Below are 21,750 nucleotides of genomic sequence, written 5' to 3' on the forward strand. Positions count from 1 at the left end.
CCTGATCTTAATTACCCCCCTCAACTTGGCCTTTTGAAAGCCATTATCTCCCCCTCCCCCCTTCCTCCTAGACGCTGATGTGGCAAAAAAGAGTGGGTGCACTTGCCTGCCACATAGATTTTTCTGTATATGTGGCATATTTTGAAAAATAAAATATATTTTACCTTTTTAAGAATAATACTATTTTAGATAATTTTTCAAATATAATTTATAATAAAACTTGGATAGAACTACATTATTTAGGCAAATATTTTTTTATTTAGCTAAAATAATAAAGTTTTAGTTTTTTTTTTTTTGAATTTGACCTGAAAATAAAGATTTATACAATTGAAATAAATAGGCAAGTCATCTAAAAAGTTATAAAAGAATACATAGTTTGAAATTAATTGTTTTGGCTATAATTGTTTATATAGCTCTATTACGGTGCTCTAAAAATATATTTTTTTTACAGATTTTACCTAAAAAAAAGTAAAAATACACAGTTGAAAAAAATAGTGATTGCATCAAAAGAATAAATAAAAAGAGTGTACAATTGCAGTATAATGCAAGTGATTCGTTTTATTTCTTGCAATTGTACACTCTTTTTATTTCTTCTTCTGATGCAATGACTATTTATTTCAACTGTGTATTTTTACTTTTATATATATATATATTTGGAGCACTATAATTTGGATCTATATAACAAAAGTTATTGCCTAATTAATTTCAAATTATGTATTTTTTATAATCTTTAGATGCCTTGAATATTTATTTCAATTGTATAAATCTTTATTTTTAGGTTAAATTCAAAAAAAAATTAACTAAAACTTTATTACTTTTTGCCAAATAAAAATATTTAGCCTAAATAATGTAGTTCTATCCAAGTTTTCATTATAAATTGTATTCGAAAAAAATTATCTAAAAAAGTAATATTCTTAAAAAGGTAAAATATATTTTATTTTTCAAAAAAATGCAACATGTACAGAAAAATTCACGTGGCAGGCAAGTGCACCCACACTTTTTGTCACATCAGCGTCTAGGAGGATAATGGCTATCAAAAGGCCAAGTTGAAAGGGAGGGGGGGTATTAAGATCGGGCATAGTTCGGGGAGGATACTAATAATCTGAGCCAAGTTTAGGGGTGGTTTAAGGTATTTTGGCATATTAGTACTACTTTGTTGTGCGTGTATTCTTATCTGTGAGTATAATTCTTTTCTAACATTCACATAAATACTACTAAGTAATATATTTTTATTATAATCTATATATTAGTAAATGAACTCTGTTGTCCACTTCCAAATAGGGCTAGGCATATATCGGGTAAAACTGATAATCTGAACCATTAATTATTTATTGGGTTATCAGTATCGGGTTATTAGGTTAATGGTTCGTTAACGGTTTAGAATTTTTTCACTATTGGGTTATCGGTTCGGGCCTCGATTTGCCAATTTCGTTAGTGGGTTAACCAATAACCCAATAAGAATTGATAAAATTATGGCTTTACCCTTAAGTATATACATATGCTAGGGCTTCAGTTCATTCTCTCCTATTCTTTCTCAGCTGCACACTTCAGTTGCTTCATCTTCATTATTCATAGACCTTACTAGTTACTCCTTGCGTAAGTCTTTAGTCTTATATATTAGTCTTTTAAATTCTATAACAAAATTCATCTTCATATAGGGATTGCTCTATGGTTTGTTTTTTCAGGTTAGACATTTGATAAACAACATCCAGTTTATCTTGGATTGTTTGGGGGCTTCAACGCTTGTGAAAGTGCAGGTATTGCGTGAAATAAAAATTTTAAATCAACTATTGTTGTTATCATATCAGAGGAGGCAGCTAATGCCTTGGAACATTTTGTGGGAATTGTTGCAGTTTGATAAGTATTTATCCACTGATTTTTTGGTGAAGCCTATAAGGATTGAGTTGTTGTTGTCTTGTTAACTTGAATTTGAACCTTAGTACTATATGTTTGGACTTATTAATTTTAAAGTGAAATTGCTACTACTTTGTATTATTATTAATGTATTTGGACAACGCTTATTGAAGAATTAGTATTATTCCAGTTGTGGCCACTAGACAGAACGCAGAAATGGGTAGTATACTAGATGTGAATTCTTTTCTTCTTTTTTTCTAACTCCAGTGAACTGTCTTCTCTTTTTTGCTTAACTCTAGATCGAGTTATCTTATCGGGTAAATCAATAACCGAACCATTAATGATCGATAAATGATTAAATGATACCTGATACACGATATCTTATCGGTTCGGTTATCAGTTTCTCAAATTTGTAAACCGATAATCGATATGCTAAATCGATAATATTCATAACCAAACCGAACCGACTGATGTCCACCCCTATTTCCAAATCTTTATCACTATACTTAAAGCTAAGGTAGGTAATAAGGTGATTTCGATATTAAGTTACCAAGATGGTACTGAAAAATTCCATTTGACAATTTCTTTTCTTTTTACAGGCGACCGCAGTGAGGTTGTTGCCTTCAGTCCAACAGGCGACCCGAGGTAGTCTTGCAGACGTCCGCGGGCCTTGGCGTCTCCTTCTATCATTTCCTTCTGTTTTTACTTATTCAGAGACAGATTCGTGTATTTCTGTTCAGACTTTATTTGTAGTATTCTTAGACAGTCTGTGACTTTGTGACACCAAATTCTAGGTAATATTGTACTTCGGATTCATGTAGCAATGTTAGGTTAAACTATTAAGTTTTTGTCTTCCGCATTTCTGGTTAGTTAATCTATTCTGTTGTTTAATCACTTATTATATTGAACTGTTGAACATGCTTAATAAAAAGGGGTAATTAATTTATAACACTCGGTTTGCCTAGCTTTCACGAGTAGGCCCCATCACGACTCCCGAGGGTGGTAAATTCGGGTCGTGACAAGTTGGTATTAGAGCTCTAGGTTACTTAGGTATCACAATTCACGGACAATCTTAATAGAGTCTGAGGGATTGGTACGGAGACGTCTATATTTATCCCCTAGAGGCTATAGAGTTGGGAAAAACTTCACATCTATTCTTTCTTGTCGTGCGATTTGGTTTCTCAATGCTAATTGAATTTCTACTCTGTTCTTTTGCATATGGCGAGAACAAGCGCTTCCTTATCTACTGATCAGCAGCCTGAGCCCCCAGCAGTAGATTCCATGAGGGCCAGAGGGTGAGGCCGAGGCCAAGCTAGAGGTCGAGGTAGAGCTCAGCCCAGAGTAGCAGCACCAGCGGCAGAGCCTCAGGTTGAGTTTGATGATGAGGTTCTAGCCCAGGCAGTTCTGGTGGGCCCAGCTCAGGTCCCAGAGGGGTTCATTGCTACCCTAGTACTCCAGGATGCTCTGGTCCGTCTAGTGGGCCTTATGGAGAGTGTCACCCGAGCAGGCTTGCTTCTTGTAGCACCAGTCATCTCTCAGGCTGGAGGAGGAGCCCAGACTTCTGTTACCCGCACTCCAGAGCAGATGGCTCCCCAGTTTCAGACCCCAGCAACTCAACTAGTTGGAGCAGTTCAGTCGGGTGTGGTAGCTCAAACCGGTGATGGAGCAGCTATGTCTACTGATGCCTTGTGGAGATTGGACAGGTTTACCCAAGCACTTCACTACCACTTTCAGCGGTGCATCTTCTGAGGATCCCCAGGATTATTTAGACAGTTGTCATAAGGTTCTCAGGAACATGGGGATAGTGGAGACTAATGGGGTCGACTTTACTACTTTTCACTTATATGGATCCGCCAAGACTTGATGGTGAGATTATTGTTTGGCTAGACTAGTTGGGTCACCATCTTTGACTTGGGATCAGTTTTCTACACTATTTCTGGAGAAGTTTCTTCCTATCACTCAGAGGGAGAACTATCGGAGGTAGTTTGAACGTCTCCATCAGGGTTCTATAACTGTTACTCAGTAGGAGACCAGGTTTATTAATTTGGCCTGTCATGCTCTTCTTATACTCCCTACTAAGAGGGAGAGAGTGAGCAGGTTCATTGAGGGACTCGTTCAGCCTATTCGACTTCAGATGGCTAAGGAGACGGGGAGCGAGATTTCCTTTCAGGACGCGGCAAATGTATCCAGGAGGGTTGAGATGGTTCTATCACAGGGGGTGGTTAGGGGTCTGATAAGAGACCTCGTCATTTTGGTAGGTTCAATGGTGCCTCTGGATGCAGGGATTCTTCTGGTAGGGGCCATCCATCCAGGTCATTTCATTCAGCACTACAGGCTTCTCATGGTGCCCTAGGTGGTCATGGTTCTCACATGCAGTATTCTGATCAGCAGTCTTATAGTGCATCACCAGCTCCTATCTGTGCACCTCTGCTTTAGAGTTTTCAGGGTCGTCAGTCCCAGCAGCCGAGGGCATATTTTACTTGTGGCGACACGAGGCATATTGATAGATTTTTCCCTCGAGCACCGAGCAGTTCTCAGCATCAGGGTTCTCGTGCTATGGTTCAGGCACCGAGTGTTCCACCGCCCACTCAGCCAGCTAGAGGTGGAGGTATGGGTGCTAGAGGTGGAGGTATAGGCATTAGAGGTAGAGCTCAGGACGCTAGGGGTGGAGGCCAGCCAGCAGGAGGCCGTCCTAAAGATATAGTTCAGAGTGGTGGGGCCCAGCCCCGATGTTATGCTCTTCCAGCCAGGCCTGAGGCTGAGGCTTCCGATGCAGTTATCATAGGTACTGTTCTAATTTGTAGTAGGGATGCTTCACTGCTATTTGATCCAGGGTCTACATACTCCTATGTGTCATCTTATTTTGCACCGTATTTGATCATGCCTATTAATTCTTTGAGTGCTCCTGTATATGTGTCTACACCGGTGGGTGATTCTATTATGGTATATCATGTTCATCACTCTTGTATAGTTGTGATTGGGGGTCTTGAGACCCGAGTAGACTTATTACTTTTGGATATGGTTGATTTTGATATCATATTGGGGATGGACTGGTTATCACCTTACCACGCTATCTTGGATTGTCATGCCAAGATGGTGACCTTAGTCTTGCCGGGGTTGCCTCGTTTAGAGTAGAGAGGGACTCCTAGTCATTTTACTCGTAGTGTTATCTCATATAAGAAGGTTCGGCATATGGTCGAGAAGGGGTGTTTGGCCTATTTGGCATATGTTCGTGATTCTACTACTGAGGTTCCTTCTATGGATTTTGTGCCTGTTGTTCGTGAGTTTCCTAAGGTTTTTCCTTCAGACCTGTCGGGTATGCCACCCGATAGAGATATTGACTTCTACATTGATTTGGATCCAGGCACTCAGCCTATTTCTATTCTGCTGTATCGTATGGCCCCGCCTGAGTTGAAAGAATTGAAGGAACAGTTGCAAGACTTGTTTGATAAGGGCTTTATTAGACCTAGTGTCTCCCTTGGGGTGCTCCAGTGTTGTTTGTTAAGAAGAAGAACGGATCGATGAGAATGTGTATAGATTACCGGCAGTTGAATAAGGTTACAATCAAGAATAAGTATCCATTGCCGAGGATTGATGATTTGTTTGATCAGCTTCAGGGTACCAAGGTATTTTCGAAGATTGACTTGAGATCAAGCTACCACCAGTTGAGGATTAGGGCATTCGATGTTCCTAAGACAGCTTTCCGCACTCGATACGGGTATTATGAGTTCTTGGTGATGTCATTCGGGTTGACAAATGCCCCAGCAGCTTTCATGGATTTGATGAACAGAGTGTTCAAGCCTTACTTGGATTCGTTTGTCATAGTCTTCATTGATGATATTTTGATTTATTCTCGTAGTCGGGAGGAGCATGAGCAGCATCTGAGAGTTGTTCTTCAGACTTTGATAGATAGTTGTATGCTAAGTTCTTGAAGTGTGAGTTTTGGTTGGGATCAGTTGCTTTCTTGGGTCACGTTGTATCAGTAGAGGGTATTCAAGTAGATCCAAAGAAGATAGAGGCAGTTAAGGACTGGCCTAGACCCGCATCAGCTACAAAGATCCGGAGTTTCTTGGGTTTGGCGGGCTATTACCATCGGTTTGTGGAGGAGTTTTCATCTATAGTCTTCCCTATGACCAGGTTGACCCATAAGGGTGCCCAGTTCATATGGTCGGACGAGTGTGAGGCGAGCTTTCAGAAGCTCAAGTCAGCTTTGACTATAGCACCGGTGTTGGTTTTGCCCACAAGTTCAGGGCCATATACAGTTTATTGTGATACATCTCGTATTGGACTTGATGCGGTGTTGATGTAGAATGGCAAGGTCATTGCTTATGCTTCGCGTCAGTTGAATATTCATGAGAAGAACTATCCGGTTCATGATTTGGAGTTAGCAGCCATTGTTCACGCATTGAATATTTGGAGGCATTATCTATATGGTGTGGCATGTGAGGTGCTCACGGATCACAAGAGTCTACAGTATTTGTTCAAGCAGAAGGAGCTAAATTTGAGGCAAGGAAGGTGGTTGGAGCTATTGAAAGACTATGATATTACCATCGTATACCATCCGAGAAAGGATAATGTGGTGGCTAATGCTTTGAGTAGGAAGTCAGCCAGTATGGGCAGTCTTGCGTATATTCTGGTCGGCGAGAGACCGCTTGCTTTGGATGTTCAGGCTTTGACCAATCAGTTCTTGAGGTTGGATATCTCTAAGACCAGTCGCGTGTTAGCTTTCACAATCGCTCGTTCTTCATTATTGGAGCGTATTTGAGAGTGGCAGTATGATGATACCCATTTGTGTGTCCTAAAGGACACGGTGCAGCACGGTGGTGCCAAGCAGGTCATAGTTGGGGATGATGGAGTTTTAAGGATGCAGGGTCGTATTTGTGTGCCTAATGTGGATGGACTTCGATAGTTGATTCTAGATGAGGCCCATAGTTCCCGGTACTCTATTCATTCGGGCGCTGCTAAGATGTATTAGGATTTGCGGCAACATTATTGGTGGAGGAGGATGATGAAGGATATTGTTGCGTATGTGGCTTGGTGTTTGAACTGTCAGCAGGTAAAGTACGATCATCAGAGACCTGGTGGTTTGTTTTAGAGGATTGAGCTTCCCGAGTGGAAGTGGGAGCGTATTACTATGGACTTTGTTGTTGGACTCCCACGGACTCAGAGGAAGTTTGATGCAGTGTGGGTTATTGTTGAAAGGCTGACCAAGTCAGCACATTTCATTCCTGTGGCAGTCTCCTATTAATCTGAGAGGTTAGCTGAGATCTATATCCGGGAGATTGTTCGTCTTTATGGTGTGCCCGTGTCTATCATTTCTGATCGAGTTACGCAGTTTACCTCGCATTTCTGGAGGCTAGTGCAGCGTGAGTTGGGCACATGGGTCGAGTTGAGCATAGCATTTCATCTCCAAACGGATGGGAAGTCCGAGCGTACTATTCAGATTTTGGAAGATATGCTCTAAGCTTCTGTTATTGACTTTGGAGGCTCGTGGGATCAATTTTTGCCTTTAGAGGAGTTTGCCTACAACAACAGTTACCAGTCGAGCATTCAGATGGCTCCTTATGAGGCTTTATATGGTAGGCGGTGTCGGTCGTTTGTTGGGTGGTTTGAGCTGGGAGAGGCTCGGTTGTTGGGTACGGATCTAGTACAAGATGCCAAGGTCAGGATCATTCAGGAAAGGCTTCGTATAGCTCAGTCCAGGCAAAAGAGTTATGCCGACTGTAAAGTTCGTGATGTGGCATTCATGGTCGGCGAGCGAGTGTTGCTTCGGGTGTCGCTTATGAAGGGCGTAATAAGATTTGGAAAGAAGGGCAAGCTTAGCCCTAGGTTCATTGGCCCGTTTGAGATTCTTGATCGAGTGGGAGAAGTGGCTTATAGGCTTGCGTTGCCGCCGAGTTTATCAGCCGTGTATCCAATGTTTCATGTGTCCATGTTGCGGAAGTATCATGGCAATCCATCCCACGTGTTAGACTTCAGCACTGTCCAGTTAGACAAGGACTTGTCCTATGAGGAGGAGCCGGTAGTTATTCTAGACTGGCAGGTTCGTCAGTTGAGATTGAAGAGTTTCCCTTCTGTTTGTGTTCAGTGTAGAGGTCTGCCTGCTGAGGCATCGACCTGGGAGTCCGAGTTTGATATGCGGAGCCGTTATCCCCATCTTTTCCCCGACTCAGGTACTTCTTTCTTATGTCCGTTCGAGAACGAACAGTTGTTTTAGAGGTAGAGGATGTTCCAAAGCCTTAAAAGCTTCCTTTTTCCTCACCTCAATTTGCGTGAGTGGTCCGAGCATATATCTGGAATGCTTTTATGTGGAAATTTGATGAAAATGTTAATTTGGCCTTTAAAATTTAATTTAAGTTGGCTTTACATGGAATGGGCTCTTACTCTTATGAGCCTAGGAAACTCTCTTTGGATCTTGAGAATAGGAAGACTCCACCAATAAAACCTTCAATCGAGGAACCTCCGGTGTTGGAGTTGAAGTCGTTGCCTCCACACCTTAGGTATGAGTTCTTAGGCCCTAGTTCAACTTTGCCAGTTATTCTTTCCTCTTGTCTTACTAACATGCAGGTTGATGCCACATTGTCGGTGCTCCAAAAGCGAAAGAAGGAAATTGGATGGACCTTAGCTGATATTCGAGGGATAAGCCCCGCATTTGTATGCACAAGGTTATTCTGGAAGATGATGCAAAGCTCTCCTTGGAACATCAAAGGAGGTTTAATGAGGCAATGCAAGAAGTTGTGAAAAAGGAGGTGATCAAGTGGTTGGATGTCGGGGTTGTGTACCCCACCTCTGATAGCTCTTAGACTTCGTCGGTGCAATGTGTGCCGAAGAAGGGTGGTATGACCGTGGTTACAAATTCGCAGTATGAGTTGATTCCAATAAGGACTATCACCGGGTGGAGGGTATGCATGGACTACCGCAAGTTGAATAAAGTGACCCGCAAGGATCACTTTCCATTGCCTTTCCTAGATCAGATGCTAGACTGACTTGTTGGGCATGTCTTTTACTATTTCTTGGATGGGTATTCTGGGTACAACCAAATCTTGATTGCTCCGGAAGATTAGGAGAAGACCACCTTCACTTGTCCATATGGCACCTTTGCCTTTTTTAGGATGCCTTTTGGGTTGTGTAATGCATCAGCTACATTTTAGCGGTGTATGATGGCCATTTTCACCGACATGGTGGAAGATATTTTGGAGGTATTCATGGACAACTTTAGTGTTGTGGGTGACTCGTTTGATAAATATTTGAAAAATCTTGATAGGGTGTTGGCCCGTTGTGAAGAAACCAATCTTGTTCTTAATTGGGAGAAATGTCACTTCATGGTTGAGGAGGGCATAGTTCTTGGGCATAAATTTTCAAAGCATGGTATAGAGGTGGACAAAGCAAAAATTGATGTGATTTCAAGGCTCCCTACCCTACCTTTGTCAAGGGAGTTAGAAGTTTTTTTAGGCATGCGGGGTTCTACCGGAGATTTATCAAAGACTTTTCAAAGGTAGTGAATCCCTTATGCAAGTTATTGGAAAAAGATGCCAAGTTTGTGTTCGATGAGAGATGTATGCAAGCCTTTGAACTTCTCAAGCACAAGTTGACCACCACTCCTATTATTACCGCACCCAATTGGAGCTTGCCTTTTGAGCTTATGTGTGACGAGAGTGATGTTGCGGTTGGGGCGGTCTTAGGTCAAAGAGTAAACAAAATGTTTCATCCGGTGTACTATGCGAGCAAGACAATGAATGATGCTCAAGTGAACTACACGGTGACTGAGAAAGATCTTTTGGCTATTGTGTTCGCGATGAAGAAATTTCGGTCGTATCTCATGGGTGCCAAGGTCATAGTTCATACCGATCATGCCGCACTCCGATACTTGATGACGAAGAAGGATTCCAAAGCGAGACTAATGTGATGGGACTTGTTACTTCAAGAGTTTGATTTGGAGATTGTGGACCGAAAGGGTAGTGAAAACCAAGTGGCGGACCACTTGTCCCGCTTGGAGGAGGAGGGGAGGCCTCGTGATGGCCTAGAGATAAATGATTCATTTCCCGATGAGCAACTCCTTTCTGTGTCGGTGAACGGTATGCCATGGTTTGCAGACGTTGCTTATTTCCTGGTGACTGGTATAATCTCGTGTGAGCTTTCTTCTAACCAAAGGAAGAAGCTCAAACGGTATAGTTTGGACTTCTATTGGGATGGGCCGTACTTGTTCAAGATCTGCACGGATGGTGTGGTCTGAAGGTGTGTCCCGAAGGAGGAGCAATTGAGTATCTTAGAGTCTTGTCATTTCTCTCCCTATGGTGGCCATCATGGCGAGGTGAGAACGGCTTTAAAAGTTCTTAGTTGTGGGTTTTATTGGCCAACTTTGTACAAGGATGCAAGTGAACTTGTGAAGAAATGCGACGAATGTCAAAGAGTGGGTGGAATTTCGAAGAAAGATGAGATGCCTCTCAATACCATTCTTGAAGTTGATATTTTTTATGTATGGGGCATTGATTTTATGGGCCCGTTTGTTAGCTCGTGTGGGAACACATATATTCTTGTGGCAGTTGACTATGCTTCAAAGTGGGTTGAAGCCTGGCTTTACCCAACAATGAGGCCCGGAGTGTTGTTGTGTTTCTCAAGAAGAGCATTTTTACAAGGTTTGGCACACCTCGTGCAATCATAAGTGATGGGGGGTCTCATTTTTGTAATAGAGCTTTTGACACTTTGCTTGCAAAGTATGGTATCAATCACAAAATTTCTACTCCTTATCATTGCGAGTGGCCTAGTTGAAGTCTCAAACAGGGAAATCAAGAGTATATTGTCAAAGACGGTCAATACAAATAGGATCGATTGGTCAAAGAAGTTGGATGATGCTCTATGGGCTTATAGGACTGCTTACAAGACTCTGATTGGTATGTTTCCATATCGGTTGGTGTTTGGGAAAGCTTGCCATCTACCGGTTGAGTTAGAGCACAAGGCCATATGGGTTTTGAGGAAGCTGAATCTTGAATGAGATATGGCAGCAAATCTTCGTGTGAAGCAGCTTAATGAACTTGATGAATTCCGATTCCATGCCTACTCCAGTTCGTCCTTTTATAAGGACTAGATGAAGTACCTTCATGATAAGTATGCTCGTGGTAAGGAGTTCAAAGTGGGTGATTTAGTTCTCTTGTTCAATTCTCGGTTACGTTTGTTTTCGGGAAAGCTTAAGTCAAAATGGAGTAGACCTTTTGAAGTGGTGTTTGTGACTCTGTTTGGTGCACTTGACTTGAAGAACAAAAATGGGGAGATTTTCAGAGTTAATGGGCATAGGGTCAAGCACTACCTGGGCAAAATTGATGACAGTCACGTGGTGGCAATGCTCCATCTAAAGTGATTTGATGGTAACCTGCATCGTACCGCGATGTTAAATCAGGCACTTCTTGGGAGGCAACCCATGTGTCTTTCGTTATGTTTTTCTTTGATTTTCTTTTTAGTGTAGGATTTGCTTTTGGACTAACGGGCTATGAGATGTGTGTAGGATTGTTTTGATGCAGTGCAGGACCAAATTGGGAAAAATGTGCACTCTCTGAAGTTTGCACTGCGACCGCATTGCATTTTGTGCAGACGCAAAGGCCTTAATGCGAGGGCAACATTTCAATGAGGTCCGCAGAGTTAATTGGTCAAGAATGGGGTTCTCTGAAGTTTGCCACTGCAACCGCAATGCATTTTGTGCTATCCACGGTGGACCACTGCGGCCGCATTGCAATTCTTGCGATCCGTAGTGGACGTCTCCTCAGTGATTCATACTTGTGAGTACCGCAGACCACGGTGCCATTTTGTGTGATCCACGGTGGGTAGGTGAAGTGGGCCCCAGGTCCTCTTTCTATAAATAGGACCTGAGGCCTTCATTTTAAACTTTTCGCTCTTTTGCACACTAAATAGAAAAATCATTGTTCATCACTCTTAGCTGCATGAATTCAATTGCTGAGTCTTATTCATCTACATTGCATCTCATTTCTGGTACTTTTAATCTTTCCCTAGCTTTTAAATGTGTTTTATTTTCTTTTAAATTGTTAGTTCTACATCTCTTCTCCCCCTTTTCTTTAATTTTTTTTAGCTTAGGATTTCATAAGTTGTTTATATTAGGACTAATTAGTTAAAAAATACTGATTGAACACCTAGGGGACCAATAATATGTGAAAATTAGGCTAAAAATGTGAAAAATATTTTTTGAAACCCTAGGTTGGTATTACTGCTTGAGGCTTACCGCGGTCCGCGGTGCTTCTCCGCGGTCCGCAATGCCATTTTGTGTTGACCGCGGTGGTAAAACTTCTGAAAGTTGAGAATTGAGTACCGCGGCCATAGTGGATTTTATGCGGTCCGCGGTGCCTTAATCTGGACCACGAGACCATTTTGTGCGATCCGCGGTGTCCTTTATCAGAGTGTGGGTAGTCTAACCCCCACCTCAATGTGGATCGCGGTGCTATTTTGTGTGGTCTACAGTCTGCTGTTCGCAGCTATTTTCTTTTGTTTCCTGCAATCATGTCTTTCACTGATTCTTCTGATACTAACAAGCTTCAACTGAATGATTCCTTACAGATAATGGTGAAATCACAAGGCGAAAGGGATAAACAGAAAGGCAAAGGAGAGTCCTCCCGGGGTAGGGGACAAGGCATGATCAGATTAACCCCACAAGTTCGGCAGACAATCAAAGATACCAGAAAATCAATAAGGGTTGCGGATAGAGCTGCTTCCCATTCGGGAAGTGAGTATGTGCCCTCTCAGGAGGCATCCGACTCAGATTCCATGCCAGAGTATGTTCCTGACTGGACGGAAAGGCGAAGATTAAGAGATACACCTCCGGGCTCCCCTACTGCCCAAGTGTCGGTGCAAATTTCTTCTGAGTCGTCTGAGGGCTCAGCTGCGGGTAGTGATAGTATCTCTTCTACCTCACCTACAGCTTCAATACCCGGTGAGGATCCTGTAAAATAAGAAGGAGGGGGTGAGCCCCAAGTAGGAGGAGTAGAGAGAACCAGGAAACCGGAAGCATGGCAGGATAGGTTTGTGAGTGAAGTGGTCTACCACGAGTTCAGAGAATGGTGGCCCGAGAGGAAGTTGATACATGAGCAGAAATTCATTACAAAGGACCTTTTGCCTCACAACCCCAATGTGCTGAGGCAGTTCAGAGAGAGAGCAGGCTGGGACTATTTCATAGGCTACATTGAGGATGCAAATAAGCACTTGGTGAATGAGTTTTACACCAATGTTGCCCATATAAAAAAAGGGCACTGCAGTGACCAAGGTGCGAAATTTGAAAGTAAAGTTTGATGGAAAAACGATCAATGACTACCTGGGATTCCCCGAGGAGAATGAGACATTGTAATTAGAGAAGGTAGCATTGGGGGAGGATGCCCATCCGTGGTTAGCAGAGTACTTGGCAATCCCAGGTACCACCCCAACATGGTTGACAGTAGGAGTAAAAATCTTGAGGAGAACCTTGAACTTCGAAGCAAAAGGGTGGGAGACATTTGTATGCAGCAGGCTAGACCCCACCACTCACGAGAACTCTCTTCCTATCTCCCGGGCAATTCTAGTAGCTTCTATCATGGCAGGGTACCCGATCAACATCGAGAATGTGATATCCAAGGTGATCACATGGGTGGTCAATGAAGGTGATAGATCATACCCCTTCCCCAATTTCCTGACCATGTACTTTGAGGATCAGGATGTAGAAAAAAGGAGATTCGATGTGAAGATGAAGACGAAGGCCCCCTTTTCCTAGTATAGCCTACAAGGTGATGACAACCCCAAAGTCAAAGATCCGAAAGGCAAATCCACTACTTTTACTGGCCAGTCTTAAGAGCCAGTAGTAGTGGCTCCTAATTAGCCTCCTTCAGCTGCTCCAGACATGGCCTCAGGACCCTCCACTTCTACAGTTCCAGATATTCCCTCATCCGCAGCATACCCTTTTACTGCCTACCGCTTAAGCTAGACCCTTGCTAGTATCAACAACTAGATGCAGGCAGCCACCTCTAAGTTGTCTGTACTTTCTACTTCGGTGGCATCCAAGTATGTACCTCTTCAACCACAGGTCCCATAGTCAGTAGAGGACACTCTCAAGGAGCTTCTGGAGAACCATAAGAAGCTCCTAGAGAACCAACAATTAATATTGGACATTGTGGGTTCTCATGGAAAAGCATTGAAGGAGTTGACCAAAGAAACAAAGAAGTTGAGAAAGACTCGGGCATCGAAGGAGTCGGTGAAAGAGTTGAGGGTGGAGGTAGAGAAATTGAAAGCTGATCAGCTGCCCTTAGCACTTTTATTGCATGACCCGGTTCCAGTAGCCCAACCTGAGCCGAAGGAGGAGACAAAGAGGCCAGCAAAGAGGAAGAGGGTGATTCCCTGTGCTAATGATGTTGTGTTGCAAGAAGGTTCCTCTAGCCAGCCTCAGGCCCCAGTGCAGGCCCAGGACCCAGTACAAGCACAGGTTATAGGGACCCAGTCACAGGTTCCCGAGTAGTCCGAGGACCCAGGAACCCAGACTCATGATCCGATACAGACGGAGGGCCAATAGGGAGTTTCTCTTTACTCTCTATCTCTTATTGATCTTATTTTGGCTAGTTAGTATTGAGGACAATGCTAGCTTTCATTTGAGGGGGTAGCCCTATTTTGATGACATTGGGTTGTATATATGACATTACTTTCTTTTTATTATGCTTTCTTTTTACTTTTGGTATGTAAATAATTTTACCATTATTAGTTCATTTTTCATACTTTGCAACTTTGGTCTATATATAAAGTTACTTTCTGATGTATATATTCATTCTCCTTTATGTATATTCATCTAAATCCCCTCTTGTACATATTCATTCTACTTTCTGTATTTTTTTTCTTTCATAGCTTCTTATTTCATTTTGATAGCTTCTTATTTTGAGTTTTTGCGTTCAATAAGCCTTTGGTTTTCTTAATGTCATGGTTCTTTCCAAAGGTGGAGTTTGTGTGAACCGGGTGGCTCTTCCCGATGATGGATGGCATGACAACCTTCTTAAGGGTTTCAGTCTGTTTTCTTTTGCTTTTTATGTAAATAGTAGCTAGTGAGTAAGGGTGCCTCAAGCAAAGCTTCACTTGGGTCTAACACATTTGCCTTTGATCCTATGGTCAAAAATAAATTGTTGTGTATAGGATGGTGAAAGTTGTGACCTTGAGACTCTTGTGTTGGCCAATAATTATCAAGTGATTTTTCGGGACCATTGTGTTGCTCAAATCTTAGCTAAGGTTGTTGTGGGCCCCCGACTCTGTCTCTTTAGCAATCATATAGCTTGTGTGATGAGAATTTGAATTTCAAGTCCAAGTCCCGAGCCATTAGTCTAGAACTTGCCCTGAATGTTTGTCTAGGCGAAATTCTAAGTGTAGTTTGACTTGAGAAGTGATTATAGGCTCTCCTTGATCCGAATGATGTCTTGAAAACTTCCATATCCTACCAATGATAATATCCCTAGTCAACCCTTTTGAGCCATAAACCTTTTTCTTTCAAAAACTACGAAACAAGCCTTTACCCGTTCTAAAAATACACTCTCTTGGCACCCGATCTTTCCTTAGCACAAGGCAAAAGCATATGTTTGGGAGGGGGAGACGAGGAATGCAACAAAGTGGTAAAAGGTAAAAAATGAAGAAAAGGAAAGGCAATGAAAAATAAAGAAAATCAAAAAGTCAAAAAGAATGATCAATGTAGAAAAAATGAAGGGATTCAATAAAAGTAAAGAGATGAAAGGTGTGGAAAGTTAAAAAAGGAGAAAAAGGTTTGAAATGAACAAGAAAGAGTGACAGTGTGTCTCTCTAACCCCTAAGAAAGAAGTTAATGACTCAAAAAAGTCAAGAGAATGTGTGCCAAAATGAAGCAAATGAAGTGCTTAAGGGAAGATAGAACCTACCTAGACCAAATATTTCCTACCCTGAACCAAAAGCCTTCACTAAATCTCCACAAAAGCTCTATATGATCTTGAGTTGAATGAAGCTTATATTAGTGGTGACTCACATAAGGGGCAAGCTTATGGTACTTAGAGCCGGGCTTGTGACCTTTCTTTGAGAGAGATGAGTGTGTTTTCCACAATCCTCGTTCTAAGTGCTATAATCTAAAAGTGAGGTTTGTTTAGAGAGAGTTGAGGAGTATGAGTCTGGGTTCCACAATGACCAAAGTAGTAGAAAGAGTTTTCTTGATGGGTTGAATCAACTCTTGATGCTCTTGCGTCGCACTAAATCCATGGTGCTTAGAAGGTCGAATGTTGTTGTTGATTCATTTGAATTGAGGGCAATTGTTAGTCCCAACTGATGTTATATGAGGTCACTTTAGGTCAGCTGAATTTTCTTGGATTTACTCTTAAGAGGTGGGTCTTATTTTGTTTTCTTAAGGACAAGCAAAAGCTTAAGTTTGTGGGAGTTGATAACTAGGGATTCTAGTTTATTTTACACTCCTTTTTACTTGAGTTTTGATTAAATATAAATACACAATAGTCCCAAAGGCTTACATATTGTATTTGTTTGCAGGATTTGGTCAAAAAGGTGACAACTAGTCAAAACCAACTCAAAAAGGAGTGAAACATGCACAAGTACCAAGAACAAGTCCAAGCACAATTAAAACAGATCCACTGCGGCCGCAATCCTTTTAGTACGGTCCGTAGTGAGGAGATTTAGAGAGGTGCAATTTTTGGTAAATTAAGCATTGCGGCCGCAAACCATTTTATGCGGACCGCAATAGCCTCACCGCGGCCACACTTCATTTTGTGCGGTCCGCGGAGATGAGATTCAGAGAGTTATGAAAAATGGAGATTAAAGCCAGCGCGGTCCGCAAGTCATTTTGTGCGGACCGCATTGAATCCACCGTGTCCGCGGTGCATTTTATGCGGCCCACAGTGGCCAGATTTAGAGAATGCAGAATCAAGCCAAAAAGCCTCAGCGCGGTCTGCGGTGCATTTTATGCGGACCGCAGTACCTCGTCGGGAGTATTTTTGTCTAAAAAATTTGGTCTAGTATAAATAATTTCTTTTCACCTTTTTAGGGCATCTTTTGTAATCTAACATTCAGCTGAGCATGTGAATGGTGGTTTTTGACTATTTTGAGTAATTTTATAGTGGGTTTATCATTGAATCTTCAATTATTAGCTTGTAATAAATTTTCTGGGTTATTCTTCATCTATTTTTCTGTTTTCTTTCATTATTATGAGTAGCTAGACCCATTAGCTAGGGTTATGGCTCAACCCTAGTGTGGGTATTTGATGGGTCTTTTGATTTAAGGCTTAGATGTTTATGGGTAGTTGATATTTGGACTGATTTGTATTTTTCATGTTGAATTAGTGGTTGTAAACACTAATTTGTGCCTATTTGACTTGGGTTCTTCTTGAGAAAGAAAACTTGAGACTAGGAAAATCAGTCCAACAAAGAATTGGGGTGTAATCAAGAGATTGATAGTCCCAATTAAAGGGTTAAACCTAGAGATAGTAATACCCGACTTGAGCCTATATTGCTTGCACAACTTTGACACCCAATTGGTCTTGAGAAAGTCAATTAGGGCAAAGTCACTCAAGCTACCGAAAGGTATAGAGTGAGTAAATCCATGCATTGGCTATGTCGCAATCCCCAACATAACTCTATGCCTCAGGCTTTAGATCCCGTCAAGTATTCACCTAGGAGAGAGTCACTTCCCTAGTGCCTCTTTAACTATTTAGAAAACCTTACAAGCAATCATTCTTAGTTTAATTTAGCTTATCATTAGCATAAATATTAGAAGTAATATCCAACCAAAAGATGATTGGAAGAGTAATTAAGAATACTACACATCTCTAGTTTAGATAGGAATCCAATTCCCACTTCCGACTCCCTGTGGATTGGATCCCGACCATCTCGGGTAAAAGCTGCTTCAACCGCTCTCGCCACTTTGTAGTGGTGTAGGGTTGTCTCCGATCATTGTTCCATGTAGATTTATTCCTCCAACTCTCTATTTAAGAAGGTCGTCTTAACATCTATTTGATGAATTTCAAGACCATAAACTGCAACTAATGCTACTAACATCCGTATGGATGTAATTCTTGTAATTGGAGAGTATGTATCAAAATAGTCAAGACATTATCGTTGTCTATACCCTTTGACCATAAGTCTTGCCTTATATTTGTCAATCGTGCCATCATCTTTCATTTTCCTCTTATAGATCCATTTAGAACCCAACGTTTTATTTTCAAGAAGAAGATTAACCAATTCCCATGTATGGTTATTCAATATGGATTCTATTTCACTATTGATTGCCTCTTTCCAAAATAATGATTCCGAAGAAGACATGGCTACTTTAAATGTTCGAGGCTCATTTTTCCATAAGAAATTCACAAAATCTGGTCCAAATGAAATAGACGTTCTTTGACTTTTACTACGTCTTGGATCCTCCTGATTAAATGTACTTTCTTTTGTTTATTCCCGAGGTCATTTAGACCCTTCACCAATCGACTCACATTCCTTTTTATAAGGACATATATTTTCAAAGAACTCAGCATTATCTGATTCTATAACCGTACTATTATGAATGCCGAGATTTTCTTATTTATGAACCAGAAATCGATATGCTTTACTATTGGTCGCATATCCTATGAAAACACAATCAACGATTTTTGGTCCTATTTTTACCCTTTTGGGTTTAGGAACTTGCACTTTTGCCAAACACCCCCACACTTTAAAATAATTCAAGTTGGGCTTCCTTCCTTTCCATTTTTCATATGGAATGGATTGTGTTTTGCTATGGGTACTCGATTTAGTATTCGGTTAGCCGTAAGAACGGTTTCCCCCCACAAGTTTTGTGGCAAACCAGAGCTTATCAATAATGAGTTCATCATCTCCTTTAATGAACGATTCTTTCTTTCCGCAATCCAATTGGATTGGGCATATAAGAGGTTGTTGTTTGATGAATAATTCCATATTCTAAACATATTTGTTCAAAAGGAGATTCATATTCACCACCCCTATCATTTCTTATCATTTTGATTTTCTTGTTATGTTGCATTTCAACTTTATTTTTGTATTGTTTGAATGCGTTTATTGCTTCATCTTTACTATTAAGTATTAAACATAGCAATATCGAGTACTATCATCAATAAAAGTTATGAAATACTTCTTTTCACCACGAGATGATATTGACTTCATGTTGCAAATATCTATGTGAATTAAGTCTAAAGGATTTGAATTCATTTCAACTGACTTATAAGGATGTTTAACATACTTAGATTCCACACATATTCGAAATTTTGGTTTGTGCATTCAAACTTAGGCAATACTTCTAAGTTAATTATTTTCCACAAGGTTTTATAACTGGCATGACCCAAACATATGTGCCATAATTCATTTGACTCAAGTAAGTAAGACGAAGCTGAAATTTTATTATTATTCTCAACAACCATTACATTTAGCTTGAAAAGGCCCTCACTGAGGTAACCTTTTCCTACAAACAAATTGTTCTTACTTATTAAAACATTAGCGAATACAAAAACACACTTAAAACCGTTCTTAACAAGAAGTCCAGTAGAGACTAAATTTTTCCTAATCTCGGGAACATGAAGAACATTGTTCAAAGTCACCACTTTACCAGAAGTCATTTTCAGAAAGATCTTCCCACATCCTTCAGTCTTGGCGGTTGCATCATTTCCCATAGAAAGCATATCTTCGGGTCCAACAGGAGCATATGTTGCAAAGACTTCCCTAACAGCACAAACATGGAGAGTGGCTCCAGAATCAATCCACCACTGCTTAGGATTTCCCACCAGGTTGCATTCAGAACGCATAGCACACAAGTCATCAACATCTTCATGCTTTTCAACCATGTTTGCTTGATCTTTCTTCAAAGCACGACACTCCGTAGATTTGTGCCCAGCTTTCCCACAGTTGTAGCAATTTTTGTTGAACCGCTTCTTGCTTGGGTTACTTTTCGGTCAGAAGCATGCTTCCTCTTTCTCTTATTTTGAGAATTATCCTCAACAATATTTGCTCCCATTATTGTTGAGTTTCCATGGCCTCTCTTTTCAGCAGCTTTTTTGTCCTCTTCGATTTTCAACCGAACAATGAGATCTTCAAGGGACATCTCCTTGCATTTGTGTTTCAAGTAGTTTTTGAAGTCCTTCCACAAAGGAGGCAACTTCTCAATCGTCGCTGCTACTTGGAATGCTTCATTGATGACAAGACCTTCAATGAAAATTCTATTAGTAAAATTACTAAAATTACTACTTTCAACATCAGTATTAATTCGATTTATACCTGCAGCAAGGAGATCGTGAATAATCACTTGCAATTCCTGAACTTGGGTAATAACAGACTTGCTATACCATTTTGTAGTCCAAAAATTTAGAGGCAACGAATTTCTTTATCCCGGCATCTTCAGTTTTGTATCATTTTTCAAGTGCAGTCCACAATTCTTTTGACGTCTCCACGCCACTATAGACATTACACAAATTGTTCTCCAGTCCGCTAAGAACATAATTCTTGCACAGAAAATCAGAATGCTTCCACTTCTCAATCACGAGAAAGCATTCATTCTCTGGAGTTTCTTCGGGCAGAACAGGAACATCTTCCTTAATGAACTTCTGCAGACTTAAAGTAGTAAAGTAGAAGAACATCTTCTGTTGCCACCGCTTGAAATCTAACCCAAAATTTTTTTTGGGTTTATCCGCCGGTGCCAATGCCGGTATTCGTCTTGTCGAGCATTGGCAGTCACCATCGGAATAGCTTGGTTTCCGTTATCATTAGTCATTTCTGTAAAAGAATGACACAAGCAAACGTTAAAATCACATAGATTTTAATCTCCAACGGAGTAAAAAACCACAAAGATTTTAATCTCTAGAACAGTGAATATAACACAAATACAGAATATAAATTAAATTCCTTAAGCTTGTTAATAAAGTGTATTTGTAAAATAATTATGGAGAAAATAAAATAACAGAAATATAAACGAAACAAAAGTTAATTCGAGCCCACTGAATTCATAGTGTTTCCTTAAAGAATTTAATCTCCTCCTAGTACCCAAGGTTATGGATTATTTTCTCCCACGACAGAACGAATTACACACTGGTGTAGTGGTACTTCAAACCCTAGTGTTTCAGCGAACACAAAGTTCGGTAGCAAATCACACTTACTGTTGCTTTCTTCGAAGTTACAACAATGCAGAAGAAGGAGGAGAAACTCAGAAAATCGTATAGAAATTCTGAGAGAATGAACTTGTATTTATAGCCAACAATAAACTAGGAGAATTGAAGAGGGTGGTTAATTTTCTGTTACAAAAATAGAAAACGGAAAAATAAAAAAATGGTTGGATTTATTATTAATATTATTGGATTTAATATTATATTCTGTTATTAAAATGGATATTTAATAACATTTGTGTTAATATTTACTATTAACAAAGTCGAGCGAGCGAGCGACTACGGCTCGAGATTTGCCTTCTTCTCAACTGTTTAAGAGCTAGAAGAAGAGTAATTGCTTATATACCCATAAAAAACTTCTTCCTCTTCCAATATGAGACAATGTCCCTTCATCAAGGAGAGAATCTCAAATGAAACTCAAATATTTTCCCTCCATTTCCCATTTACCATCTTTCAAGCATTAATATACTTAAAACCCCAACAGTCACTAACTTGACCTGTGCTTGAGGGCTCACTACACTAAACTAACCTACTTAACACTTCAACCCGTTCTTAGTGGCGTCATATCTCAACATTCTATGGCTACCTTAAGGTAAAGTAAATATACTCAACCTAATATTTCAACAAGCATAAGGGAAAATAAAGGTCGTGCAGAATTATAGTGTGAACAACAAACTTTTTACTCCTAAGTTGAGTTAGACATGAATTACACCTCAGATCACCAAAAGTGGGATGGATCATGGAGTTTATAATCTATTCTTGCTAAAAGT

This window comes from Nicotiana sylvestris, chromosome 11 (genome assembly GCF_000393655.2).
Source record: "Nicotiana sylvestris chromosome 11, ASM39365v2, whole genome shotgun sequence".
In the NCBI taxonomy this organism is placed as follows: Eukaryota; Viridiplantae; Streptophyta; class Magnoliopsida; order Solanales; family Solanaceae; genus Nicotiana; species Nicotiana sylvestris.